Raw genomic sequence first — 13,204 nt, forward strand, 5'->3', positions numbered from 1 at the left:
AGATGTAACACCACCACCAATAGTAATAAAGCTAACATTTACTAAGTGTGTGCTACGTACCAAGGACTGTTGTACACACTTCCACGTGTTGGTTCATTCTTTCTCCCACAATGACCTTATGAGCTAGATATTAGTATTAGCTCCATTTTACAGATAGGAAACTGAGGCACAAAACTTTACGTAACTTACTCAAGTTCACACAGCCGGCATGGGACTGAGTGGGATAGAAACTGAAGTAGGTCGGCTCTGTGGTGATTGCTGTTATACTACGTAAGAGAGAGCACAGGATGATATGAGAACCTTGAGCTTTTTGCTTTGCCTCTTGGTACTGCCCATGTTTCCCTTAATTGTACCCGAAACTGTCATTCAATTCTCTCTGCTTTGACTATGTTAGTTCTAGATGACAAATGGGTCAAGGAAGGTGATAATCAGCAACACCTATAAAGTATATAACAAAAACTAACAAATTTTTTGGGCCGGCTGGTGGAGGAGGGGTTAGGTTTGTTCGCTCTACTTTGGCAGCCCGGGGTTCACCAGTTCGGATCCCGGGTGTGGACATATGCACTACTTATCAAGCCATGATGTGGCAGGCGTCCTATATATAAAGTAGAGGAAGATAGGCACGGATGTTAGCTCAGGGCTAATATTCCTCGAGAGAAAAAACTAGGAAAAATTACTTTGCATCCTTTTTAGCATCATTAATATTCTTTGTATTTTAACCACCCCATTTCCATCCCTTAGAAATTAATGAAAATACTTCCAGGCCATTAACACAAGTTTAATTGGGGTAAAAGCATCTCCCCAGGAGCGGAAGAGGGAAGTACCCATACCCCAGCTGCTGTGAGTGCTGGTTACTAACAGCTGCCCTCTGCTCTGAGAAGGGAAGCTGCCTCTTTTGGAATGTTCTCCCACCAGGGCAGCCAACAGCCAATGAGGAACTGATATAAGGAGTACAAAAGGTCGCCCCTCCAGGTGCCCCCTGGCTGCAAGGTGGACTGACTTCTGGTGCTCCAGAGCTTCCCGTGGGACCAGGCTCCCACAGTTTTCAGCTGAATACATGTCTTTGCTGGGACTCTTCCCTTGCCCTCTCTGTCTCCCGCCCCCCCCCACCCCCCTTTTCCTAAGAGCACACCTTCAATGAATCACTTTTACAAGAAACTTTTTCTTAGGTTCTGCTTTTAGGAAACCCAAGCCAAGAAGGATGGTAGTGGAAGTGGACTCAGAAAGCAGAGTCTAAGATGGGATGCTGGAGGTGGCTGGCAATGAGGACCCTGTCACTGGTGGTAGGTACGTATTGTAGCTACCATTGGTGGTAGGCACGTAGGCAGGTAGGTATTGTTAGCAGTGTGATTGTTAAGATCAGAGGTCAGCAACTACGGCCTGTGACCCAAATGCAGCTCACTGCTTTTTGTGAATAAAGTTTTATTAGAACAGATTTCATTTATGTATTGCCAGACAAAGCTGAGTATTTGAGACAGATACCATATGGCCTGCAAAACCCCAAATATTTACCAAGTAGCCCTTTACAGAAAAAGTTTGCCAATTCCAGGCTAAAATGTTCACCTATGGTGGTAAACTGGATTGAGATACAGAGAGAAAGGGATAGCTTAGCGAGAGAATGTCTCTGGCTTTGAGCGGTGTGGGGAAATTGGAACTATAAGGACTGTGGATTTCAGTGACTGTTACTAAGTATCATTGACGCACTGAAGGGAGAAAATGACATGCTCTCTTAGTTACACTGTGCAACAAATTATCACAACGATAGCAGCTTAAAACAACATACACTTATTATCTCCCCGTTTCTATAGGTCAGGAGCCCAGGGATGGCTTAACGTGTCCTCTGCTTCAGGGTCTTTTAGAAGGCTGCAATCAAGGTGTCCTCCGGGACTAGGGTCTCACCCAAAGGCTTGGCTGGGGAAGTGTCCACTTTCAAACTCATGTGATTGTTGACAGAATGCAGTTCCTTGTGAGCTGTTGGCAGAAGGCCATCCTCAGTTTCTTGCCACATGGGCCTCTCCAACAATGGCAGATTAATTCATCAAAGCCAGCAAGAGAGGGATTCTGGTAGCAAGAAGGAAGTGATGATCTTATGTATCCTAATCATGGAAGTGACATTCCATCACATTTGCCATAGTCTGCTGGTTAAAAGCAAGTCACACGGCTAGCCCATACTCAAGGAAGTGGATCATACTGTAGTATGAATGTTAGGAGGCAGGGCTCTCTGGGAGCCATCTTAGAGCCTGTCTGTCACACAGTTCAGATCTATTATTCAGAATTTAAAGCAAACTGTGGGAGTCAGAAAGACATATTAGCAGCATTTATTAAAGAGACACTCATCTTTTTTAGCTAGAGGGCAGACAGATTTGAAGATCAGGTTCACATCACAATTGTAAAAGTGGCAGAATTTTAAAGAAGGCTAAATTCTTTGCCTAGGCAAGGCTCCTTTGCCAAATTCCAAGTCTTGGAAGAAAAGGAGTAAGATCCTGAGGTTTGGAACAGGGATATCTGGGTAGTTGACAACCTTAAATCTGCATATTCCCCTGAATACTTTTGGCTTGCAGCAGTGGCTACTAAGAGCCTACTCTCTTGTTGGAAAAGAGAGCTGCTTTGTTGAGGACTATACGGAAGTCTCAGATAGGGCAGGTTTCTTACAAGACAATCCTCAGGATCTGTCTGTACTTTCCCTCATGGGAGTCAGACTGATAATTTGGGCTGTATCTCAGCATGTCCTGACTAGGGAAGTAATGGCTTACTAAGTGAGGAGATGAGTTATACACCAGTGGAGTGCTAAGAGTTGGCTGACACGTATGCCAAGAGAAGGCCTGAGAGTGGATCCTGAGGGTCCTTCTTGAACATGGGCAGAATATAAAGCTATATGGACAGTTTGCTGATATGGGATCACTTTGTTGTGACACCAAATTTAACACCCAGCAAGGCCCTGGGTGATAGGTATAATGTAAGACTGGGCTAGCCCTTGATTGCTTGGAAAGAGCAATGGCCCACATGAAATGAAGTAGGGATCCCAGCACTCTAAGCAATATATTGTGGAGGAAGGAAAAAACAGATGAAAAAAATGGGTGTACAGAAATGGGCCCATTATATAAGACTGAAAAATTCATATTTGATTTTGTTCCTCAGGAGGGCTTGGAGCATTGTATTTATAAGTATGTTGAGGAATCTTCTGATAAGGGGGACTCTAACAGTGGAGAAGCATAAGTCCCTTTTAGGCCAGGGATAGTGCGTGATGCTGTTACAGGACTGGGGTACAGTGGGGCAATGAGGATGGTAAAATTCCAGATTGATAGAGGGTATACAGAGCAGCACTTAACTGTCAGAAGCGAAGTTGATGCAATCATTACAAAGGGAAGCGAGGTTGGAATGTCTGTTTTGTAGGTAGGGGTGGAGGCCATCCCAAAGTATCTAAGGAAATGGCACCTCGTGTAAGGGCAAGACAGATGGGCAGTCTACAAGGGTATTATTTGTGTATATAATCAAAAGAGATAAAAATAGATGAGCAAAACTATGAGGTCAAGTAACTCAATGGAAAGTCTGCATCTCTTGCTCTGTCTTCAGACCTGAGCCAGTCCGTAGACCTAGAGCCACTGACTGAAGGAGATGCTGGGTCCCATGAGAAAGGAATGGCAACATTATGCCAAGTGTGGGATTCTCCAGTCCTTCCCCAAAAGGACAAGAGCTATTTACTCAGGAAACTGTACACTGGGGAGAAAGGGATACTCAGATCTTTCTGGGACTGTTAGATACAAGGTATGAGTTGATGCTGATAGCACTATCATGGGTCCCCTGTTAGAGTAGGCATATATATGAACATTGGCAAGTAAATGGAGTCCTGACCCAGATTCATTTCATGGTAGCTCTACTGGGTCCACACACCCACCTCGTGGTCATTTAGCTATTCCTTGAATGTGTTATTGGAAAGGACCTATTAGGAGTTGGTAGGATTCTACCATTCTTTCCTTGATTTGATTTGTATTAACAAAGGTCAAGTGGAAGTCCTTGAAACTATCTCCTCCACTAAGTTAGTAAACCAAAATCAACGATCACATCCTGAGGGAAATTGCACAGATTAGTATCACTCTCAGAGATTTAAAGGATGCAGAGTTGAGGATCCCCATCTTATCCCTATGTAACTCAACAGTCTAGATGATACCCAAACTAGATGAATCATGTGGACTACTGCCAACTTAACCAAGTTGTAGTTTCAATGCAGCTGCTATGCTGTATGTAACATATGCACTAGGGCAAGTTAACTAGATACAAGGTAAGTAGTTATTGTTCTGGCAAATGTGCTTTTTCAATACCCATCAAGAAGGAGGATCAAGAAACAGCTTATATTCATACGGATAAACAGTGGCCATGGTCTTGTCTCAGTGTTGTGTTAATTCTCCAGCTCAGTCAAAATATAAACTGAAAGGACCAGGACTGTCCGGACATTCTGCAGGGCATTATAGTTGTGCACCATATGAGTCACATCATGTTAATTGGGATAAGGAACTCACTTCATGATAAAGGAGTTATGGCAGTGGGCACAGAACCATGTGATTCACTGGTCCTACCACACTGTGGCACAACTAAGGCATCAGCTTGAAGATGACACCCTGCGAGGATGGGTATCACCTTTCAGACTATAGTGTACACTTTAAACTAACGGATGTTTTATGGTGCTCTGTCCCCAACAGGTAGAATAGGTGAGTCCAGGAATCAAAGAATGGACATAAGATGACATAAGATGGACTTCACTCATCATCACTCCCAGTGACCCATCCCTCTGACTTCAGGATTTGTGAGTCTAGAGGTCCTGGGTCCCAATGAAGGGAAACTACCACCAGGGGATACAGCAAGAGTCTCAGTACACTTAAAGCTGTGGCTGTTGCCAGATTCCGTTGGGATCCTTGTCATGGTAAACTAGATGGCACAAAAAAGTTACTATATTGGCAGGGAAACTGACATGCTTATCACGAAGAGGCAGCCGTGATGCCAGATATTCAAGGCATGGAGCAATGCATTTGTCACTCAGGAGATCCATTGGGACATATTTTGGTATTCCCATGCCTTGTTTAACTGTAATGGCAGTGCAGCAACAACAACCTGGTTAGGGCTTGGTAACCAGATGCTCAGAAGCCTTAAAGATGATAATTTGTTTTACCCCTCAAGGCAATCTGCTTCGAACTGCAGGTGTACTAGCCCATGAGGAGGAGCATCTAGAAGTTTGATAAAGGAGGGAGATGATAACTGTGTCATGGCCTTGGGAAAAACTGTAGCACAGGAAGCTGCAGTTTCTCCTGCTAACTTTTCTCTCATACATTAGCCAGGATAATGTGATCAACCAGTATCCTGAAGTGACTGTTCCTGGAAGGAGGAAACTTAATGTAAGAAGCAGGTGGGTCTGAGCAGTGCAAGGGGGGGACTACAGTACTTGGTGATGGTGCTTCTTCACCCACAGCTGCTCTGAGTATTTGGACGCTAACAGCTCATGTCTGCACCCTTCCCAAAGTTTAACCCTCTGTTGAACAGTGCCAACTCAGCTGAGAATCACCTTCCCTGGGGATCAGAAGAGTTAACCCTGGGGTGCAATTCATGTTCCAGAGCCCCTCCCCCACCCAAGGGACTAAGCTAAAGCCAGTTTTCAGCTGAGACCACACCCTGCTTAGCTTTCTTCTTCTGCCTCTTCTGCTTCTCTTGCTCTCATTCTCCTGAGAGAGCTCCCTTAATAAATCATTTTCAGGAGAATTTCCATCTTGGGCCCCACTTCTAGGAATTCCGACTTAAGACACCATCTGCTTCTATTAATTATGTTGGAAAAATCTTTTTTCCACCCATATCACTCTGATCCAAACCTGATAGTGCACACATGAGAAATTGTATAGATTGACGTTGTCAATTTTTAAAAAAATTTTACCTCTTACCATCTCTCTTTAATTTATTACCATAGCAAAGTCTCTCATTCATTTTCAATTCTCAACTTTACTATATCTGATGACCATTATTCTACTCTTGTTACTCTCCAAGGCGTCCTCTCTGCTGATGCTAACTATCTTTTAAAACAAAATTCAATTCATGTTCCTCCCTTGCTTACACACTTTGGGGACTTTCTGCTGTTTCCTGGATGAAGTCTCAACTCTTTAGCGTAGCATACAAGGCTTTGTTTGTTGGGCTGCAATTTGGAACCAAATTCTGGTAGACTCTTCCCCATACCATCCAGCCTGGAAGCCATGCACTACAGTCAGACTCAACAACTTCTTATTCCCTGAATAAGACATGCTCTGATTTGAGTCCGTGCTATTCCTTCTGCTTGGGATGGCCCCTCCTTCCTCTTCTGTTTGTGAATCTCTGCTTATGCTTTAAAACACAGCTTGTTTATCAACTTTTCTGTGAAACTCTTATTGACCATCTGAGCACTTCTTTCCAACCTCCAGACAGAATTAATAACTCCCTTCTCTCTGCTCTTATTGCACATAGTAGATGCCTGTGTTACGATGTTTGTCATAATTTTTTTGTGATTGTTTATTTACATGTCTTTCTCTTCCACGTGAATTTGAGTTTTTCAAGGGCCATGTGATTTGTTTTTGTAGCTGTAATAATTATCACATAGCTTAGCACAGTATTCTTAAAAATATACACTAACGGAATGAAGAACTCGGCTGGTTCTTAGACAGCTTCTCAGCCTGACAAGTGGGTCAGTTCTATTCTAGTCCCTGCCTTCAATCCTTTTCCTCTGGTTGGAGATATGGATACTGAAGCGAGTCTTTGCACAACTGTCTGTTCACCTAAATCAAATGACTGACCACACCTTCAGGCCATCATTATCTGGGTTTATATACGGTTACCTCCTGTGCATTTACGCAAGTTCATGCTCCCTGTCATTTGTAAAAAACAGGGGCTAAGAAATAAACTTCCAAATGGCAATAGCAAACCTGAAATTTAGCTAGGCAACACAAATGCAAGTGTACATTACATCTCTCCTTGAAGGTGGTAACAAGCAAGGGAGAACGGAGAAAACTGCTTTCCAAGTGCCAAGCCCCCCATCCACTTCATACCTTCTCTGCCTTGTAGTCACTCCGAAGCCAGTTTAATTGGCCAGTGTTTTTAATTCATCTAGACTTCCAAATAATCAGAAAATGATGTTTTTTCAGTTATCAGCGTTTTCTTTAAAAAAATTGTTTCTTTATATTTTTGAGGGCCTGGGTTGTGGATCTAGCTTTTCAAATAAATATACTTAAGAAAAACCCCCAGTATATTATTAGAAATTGTATTAGTGAGCTTGGAATAAACCAGAAGGTAAAAATGATCATAAAAGGCTTTGCATTATAGGAAATTCAATGGTTAATGTGGCATAAAACCTGGTTATGAGAATCTGACCTGATAATATTCATTCTTTTCCTCCAGCCACATTCTCAGCCCCGGCTCCTCCAGCTCCCTCTGACTTCAAAGGAAACCCTGCATGAAAAGGGAGGGCACACAATAGAAGAATTGGTCCGATTATCCCCCTCTGTTTGGAAATGGGTAAAGATTATAGATATGTTTTCTTCTTTCTGTGCTTTGGACTATATAATGTCAATTACCTCGAGCAAAACCCCCTACCCAGGCGAATGCATAGATTTGGATTATTCCAAAATTGCATAAAATTGGAAACAAGATATTAATAATAATCCATAATGGTGTGACATAATGGTATACATGTTTATTTCACTGGCTTTAGCTGGTACAATAAAAAAAGGAAATTAGTTTAGAGATTTGAATTTTATATTTATTATACCCTGACCTCTTTTGCTCTCCCCTCACCACTTTATATTATGAATGAGGTAATTAAAAAGACTCTTCTGCCTGTTCTGCGATAGCATATTTTTGCCCCTTTAAATGTTTGTGTGTTGGTGAGTGTATGTGTGTGCACGCGCATTGATTATTTTAACCAATGTTTGAAAATGAAGCAGTAAAGCTAAAGGCCAAAGGAACGAATTAGCCTGACCTGGCAATTAGAAGACCGTCTGAAGTATTAACCAGGAACCACTGTCGGATTTTACATCCTCAACCCCAAATGAAAAGGCGGGCATAATAATCCCACATCACCTTTGAAAATGATGTCAGGAAGTGTTTTCTCAGAGTCAGCTACTGGTCAAGACTTACATCGAGTTCAACAAAATAACGAAGGATCAGGGATTCAGGAAGGGCCAAAAGTTCGAACAGGAGACCTTTAGCCTTTCTGCCTGCAATGCATAATAATACTTCCTGTTTGTTTGATAGGTGCTTACCATTCCCTGAAAGCAAAGCATTTATAGCTTCCATGTTAGGGCCAGCATGCTCTGGTCCCACTCTTCCTGTTTAGGATGATTTCTCACAGAAGTGAATCAGTACAATTTGAACTAACAAATGAAAACAACAACAACAACACAATTCCCAATGGACTGATCTACTCCAAGCTGCTTCTTATTAAGCTTCCAGAATGTTTGGGATTGTTCAAACTACGAAAGAATTATGTTTAATTATGAATGAATTTCATCAAGGTTGGCTTGCTCTTTAAATGTCTTTAGTGAAGATTCCATTTCCCTTATGAAAGTCTGGATAGACCACAATGTTCCTTATTAGCCACCCAAAGCTTATGGTAATAACAACAGCTGGAGGTTTGACCTCAAAAAAGCTTTAGTTTGAGCTATTTTTGCTCACAAATATAGAAGATTGCAGGTAAGTAACACGAAGGTGTTTTTTTTTCATTACTAAGATTGTTTAGAAATATATAAAATATTAGAGCATGTTTTCCATGAATTAAATGATTTAGTAACCCCCCAGTTTTAGCAGTTTGTCATTTTTTAGCCAGCTTTTAGTCTTGACTTACCAATGCCCCAAGAAAACAGAACAAGAAACTTGAATGCAAACCTTTCAACCAGGTAACTCTATAGTTTATAGGCGGCAACGAATGACATTTCCTCAGCAGAATCTTGGAAATTACCAATATTGCATATTTTGGTAATCCGTATTTAACCTGAAGCTGAGAAACTAGCTGCCCTTTCTTCCTGTCTTCAAAACTTCTATTACCAACTGTTCTATGTTGAGGTTGATATGACAAGCCATTTCAACACTTTTGTTTAGTTAAATGGAAGTGCATCACTTTTAAAGAAAAGCTCTATTGCCAAAAAATATAAACAGCCCTAACTTTGATTAATATAAATATTTAAAAACCAGAACATTCTGTTACATCTTATAAAAACAATTCTGATGTAGCTGATGGGAAAGAAAAAGTGCTTTCATACATTAGATGAATTCAACAAAATACAGCTGCAGAACAAAATTTTAAGTAAATATGAATTGTTTGTCTTTTCACAGGGCCACAGTATTTACTTAAATGGGGTTGCTTTAGAACAATTTGTTTCATTAGCAAAAATGAAAGTTTTCTTTACAGTTTTATTTCTGAAGTATTTTGATTTAAAGTTCAAAGTCCTCTAATTGAAAAAATACCATTAAAATTATTCCTCTTGCCCAGTTTAGGGTTTTGCTAATAAGCCACCAGACAAGAGATGTGTGAAATGAATAGATGAAGAAAAACGTTGACAGCAAAAGCGAGGTGTGGGGGGTGAGGTTAGTTTATTAGGCCCCGTTTGTCACGAATGGCCCTGCTGCACATAGAAAAGCAAATCTCTCTACCTTAGAAGATTAATTCCGAAGGAGGCACTCTTAGGTCAAAGTATACATAAGCGTGTGCCTAATCTCAGAGAAATCAGGCTAGTTTCTCACAGCAATTAAGCAGAGGTCTGGGGTTTCACCCACAGTGTATTTAAACACAGGATACAATTAAACCCCAAAGTATTAATATCTTTGCTCTGCAAAATTGCCCAGGAAATAGATTTTGCCTCTTTCAAATGAAAAGCAAGGCAAATTAAGGGAATAACTTGATTCTTAGCTAAATTGCTTGAAATAAGAGTGTCGTATTTTCTTCTAATTGCACATATCTTGTGTCCATACAGACGGTTCTTACTTTACCATAGGGTAAGAGTTATAAGCTTTCTAGTTCCTTTAATCTAAATAATGAATCTTAGAAGTTTGCATGAAAATGTATTGTTTTAACCTGTAATTAAATTTCTTATTCAGTGTGTGTTAAAAGTCAACTCCTTATAAAAATCTGAGAATTCACTGTTTATCACCAACCAAATGTCGCAACTGGGAAGCTTTGCAACCTTTGTAAAGAGTGAAAAAGTAAATGCAAATCTTAAACAATCAAGTTTTCAGAGGGCCTGCTTTCTGCAGAGGTTTCTCTTGAAGTTATTCCATTTATTTACTCATCTCAAGCCAAGAGCTAACCTTCTAGAAAAAATTATTGCCAGTTTAAAACACTGCTTCCAGAATGCTAAATGTAAAAACAACAAAAGAACTTTTATGTGTTGAGCATCAGTTCCCCAAAGACACATTTTTTAATAATACAAAGTTATATTAAATAAACCACCACCTTTATTCAGATCTTGGGGAAAAAACCCCTTCTGGTATTAAAAAATGTTTGCTTATATTACAATTATCGTTACTTCTCTTTGGTCTGTATATCAAATTAGTATTCCATTTTATTGCCAAACCAAATTCTCTTTGGCTTTTTGGGGGAAGAGCAGTGGAGGGAAGTTTGTCTTAGAATAGCAAAGAACAGAAAAAAATAGTTGTTCGTCTATATAGATAGCTGAATCAATAATTAGTTCATTTATGAAAGAGTTTCTAGCACAACAGTTGTTGGTGTACCATCCAGTGAGAAATCGTATAACCTAAGACACATGGGTATGTTCTTAGAAATTAGTAAAACTGAAAGAATGAAGCAAAATAGAATGAATCAGCTGTGGGATGGTGTGTATGTGGGTGTGTACTAACATATTTTCCTGCCTAACACTCCACTGTTGCTTTTAAGAGGAGCTGAACACTTCAGGTAATGTGCACAAGGCAATGTCTCCTTAAGTCACCCTATAAACGGTTTGCACGCTGTTTTGATGTGTGCTGGGCTGTGTGAGAAGGCATACAATCTGAGTTTTATGAAGGATTGTTTTAATAGGACCAATGACTTTAATAGTACTTTTTGCTGACATCACTGGCAAATTGGTCTACTCTGTAACCTTTAAAAGTGCAGCATATCCTAAAATGAGTTACTTATTAAACAAATGTTCTTTTTTTGAGTGCAACTGACCTTTAAATGATTATTTCTCGGCACTTGCAACAAAGGGAATCTCACCCATCACCTTTACACTTTTGATGTTACAGTGAGTAGATCCATAACCTTTTCACAACACTGGACGCACCACACAACATGGAATTACAAGTGATAATGAGCACTTGTTCTTTTAAGGGGAAGTTCTATTACTTTATTAAATTGTTGCAGTACACAGAAGTCACAGAAAAATGTAACAGTAAATTGTTATTTTGATCAATCTGAAACCGTTTTAGAAAATATAACTGCAAAGCACCAAAGAGTAATTTATTGCTAATAGCAGTTTCTACTGAAGTTTCCTCCCCTTAATTTACAAGGAGTGTGTGTGTGTACTGTGGGAGTGTGGGGGTGGGATTTAAATTATAAGAAAAACATTGTCTTTAGGTGCAGGTGCTTATACAATATTTACAGGCAATTTGAACTAAACCTACCTGCAATCAGCATGGTACCCCTTTTCACCAACTGGAAGAAAAAGCTTGTGGAACTCCAGAAGTTTTGATGGAATATATAGATACTTCATGTAATGATAGAGATTTTCAGATTGTGCTTTCCTCAGAAACAGACACCTTTGTAAAGGTGTAATGGGTATAATCAAGTTGTGGTTTTCTTTAATTAAGTAGAGATGGTAATTACAAACTTTCTTCTTCAGGAATCAAATCCAATCTAGCACATATTTGGAAGAACTGATGTTTTCTGGGATCTCTTTACTCATGTTAGGAGACCCACATTGCTGCAAGTCGCGAAGGCTTTTTCGTGAGCAGATAACCTATTTACACTTTAGTGGAGCTGCTGAATCTGAAATAGGTTTCATTAGCTTAAATATCTTCCATCTTAGGGAAAAGCAATACTCCAAGTTTGAAAAATTCCAAGAAAAATTTCTTGATCTGAAGGATTCAAATACTGGAACAGGCCAGTATATCTATACTTTACACACATTTTACTGTACCAATAATGTACAAATGCCTGCTTATGTTCAAGAATAAACTCTTTTCTTGCAAAGCTGACCTTGCTTGTAAAAATACTCTTGTAGAAAGGTGTGGGACTCTTACAACTTTTAAATCTCAACCCTCCATAGAAAAAGAAAGGCATTTTTCACTTGTATGTTCTCTTTTTCTATTCTTTTCCCATATCACTCACAAAGTGAACATATTGCAATGAATTACAGGGAAATCTGATAAATTTTTCCAAAATAATGAAAAATAACTGTCTTGAAATAATGTTCACTTACGGTTTCTTTTCGGCTTTGACTTGGTATATTTTGTAAAGCATGAGGGGTAGCCATAAGCCTTCATCAGAGAAATCAAAAGTGATGTTGTTTGGAAACATTAGGCTCTAAAAGAAAAAAAAATCAGAGATATGACTTATTTGCCTCCCTTTCATTTCATTTACAAAAAGGCAAATCAGTTATTTTATGGCATGTAATCACAAAGAAAAATCCACAGACTTAAGACTAAAGCGACTCATTGTCAAGCCTTCCAGGGTCTTATTCATTAATTATGGCGGCTGCCGATGAACAACAGAGGAAAATCAACAATGCTGGATAAAATAATCATCAAGGGCTTCTATGTCTGTAAACTATTTAAATTCTTGAAATTGAATATTTATGATGAGTGATGCTCTTTAACATATACCATATTTCCGTCCGTCCTCAGCTCTGACTGCGTTCGGAAACCCCAGATGCTCCTGTCCTTCTTTCACACCACCTTCCACAGGGCTTCATCACAGCCCCCCTTGCTAACATCATGCCTATTAGAAAACCAAACACCCAATGTCGCCTGCAGTTTCTCAAGAGCCTGCTCCTTCTGTGACACTCCTCTCCACCCTTAACAATAGTTCAGTTTCAATATCCTATCTGCCCTTTCACAGGCAGCCCCTGTGAAACAGTTGTGAAGTTTATTTTGCACTTATCAATACAATGTAAACCAGCGTGGGCTTACCTCCTTGGGGTTAGTGAACCCGCGTTGTCTGTGAGCACAGACAGCGCTTTGGCCACAGATGTGACTGGTTAACTGCACA

General features: G+C 40.0%; 1 protein-coding gene across 10 annotated transcripts in view; it reads right to left on the bottom strand.

Moving 5' to 3' along the window:
• The window catches only part of ADGRL2 (adhesion G protein-coupled receptor L2), a 594,788-nt gene that overhangs the window by 350,811 nt on the left and 230,773 nt on the right, over positions 1-13,204 (bottom strand). For 5 of the 10 annotated variants that reach the window (XM_070592502.1, XM_070592494.1, XM_070592476.1 and 2 more), the window contains one exon: positions 12,417-12,520. The exons of 3 other annotated variants lie outside the window; for them this stretch is intronic. The gene's annotated coding sequence lies outside the window, so the exon portion shown is untranslated. Of the gene's footprint in view, positions 1-7,377; positions 7,456-12,416; positions 12,521-13,204 lie in introns of all 10 variants that reach the window. 2 more of the 10 variants (XM_070592496.1, XM_070592478.1) reach the window with 1 other exon arrangement.

The sequence above is a fragment of the Equus przewalskii genome, chromosome 24 (assembly GCF_037783145.1).
Source record: "Equus przewalskii isolate Varuska chromosome 24, EquPr2, whole genome shotgun sequence".
Classification (NCBI taxonomy): Eukaryota; Metazoa; Chordata; class Mammalia; order Perissodactyla; family Equidae; genus Equus; species Equus przewalskii.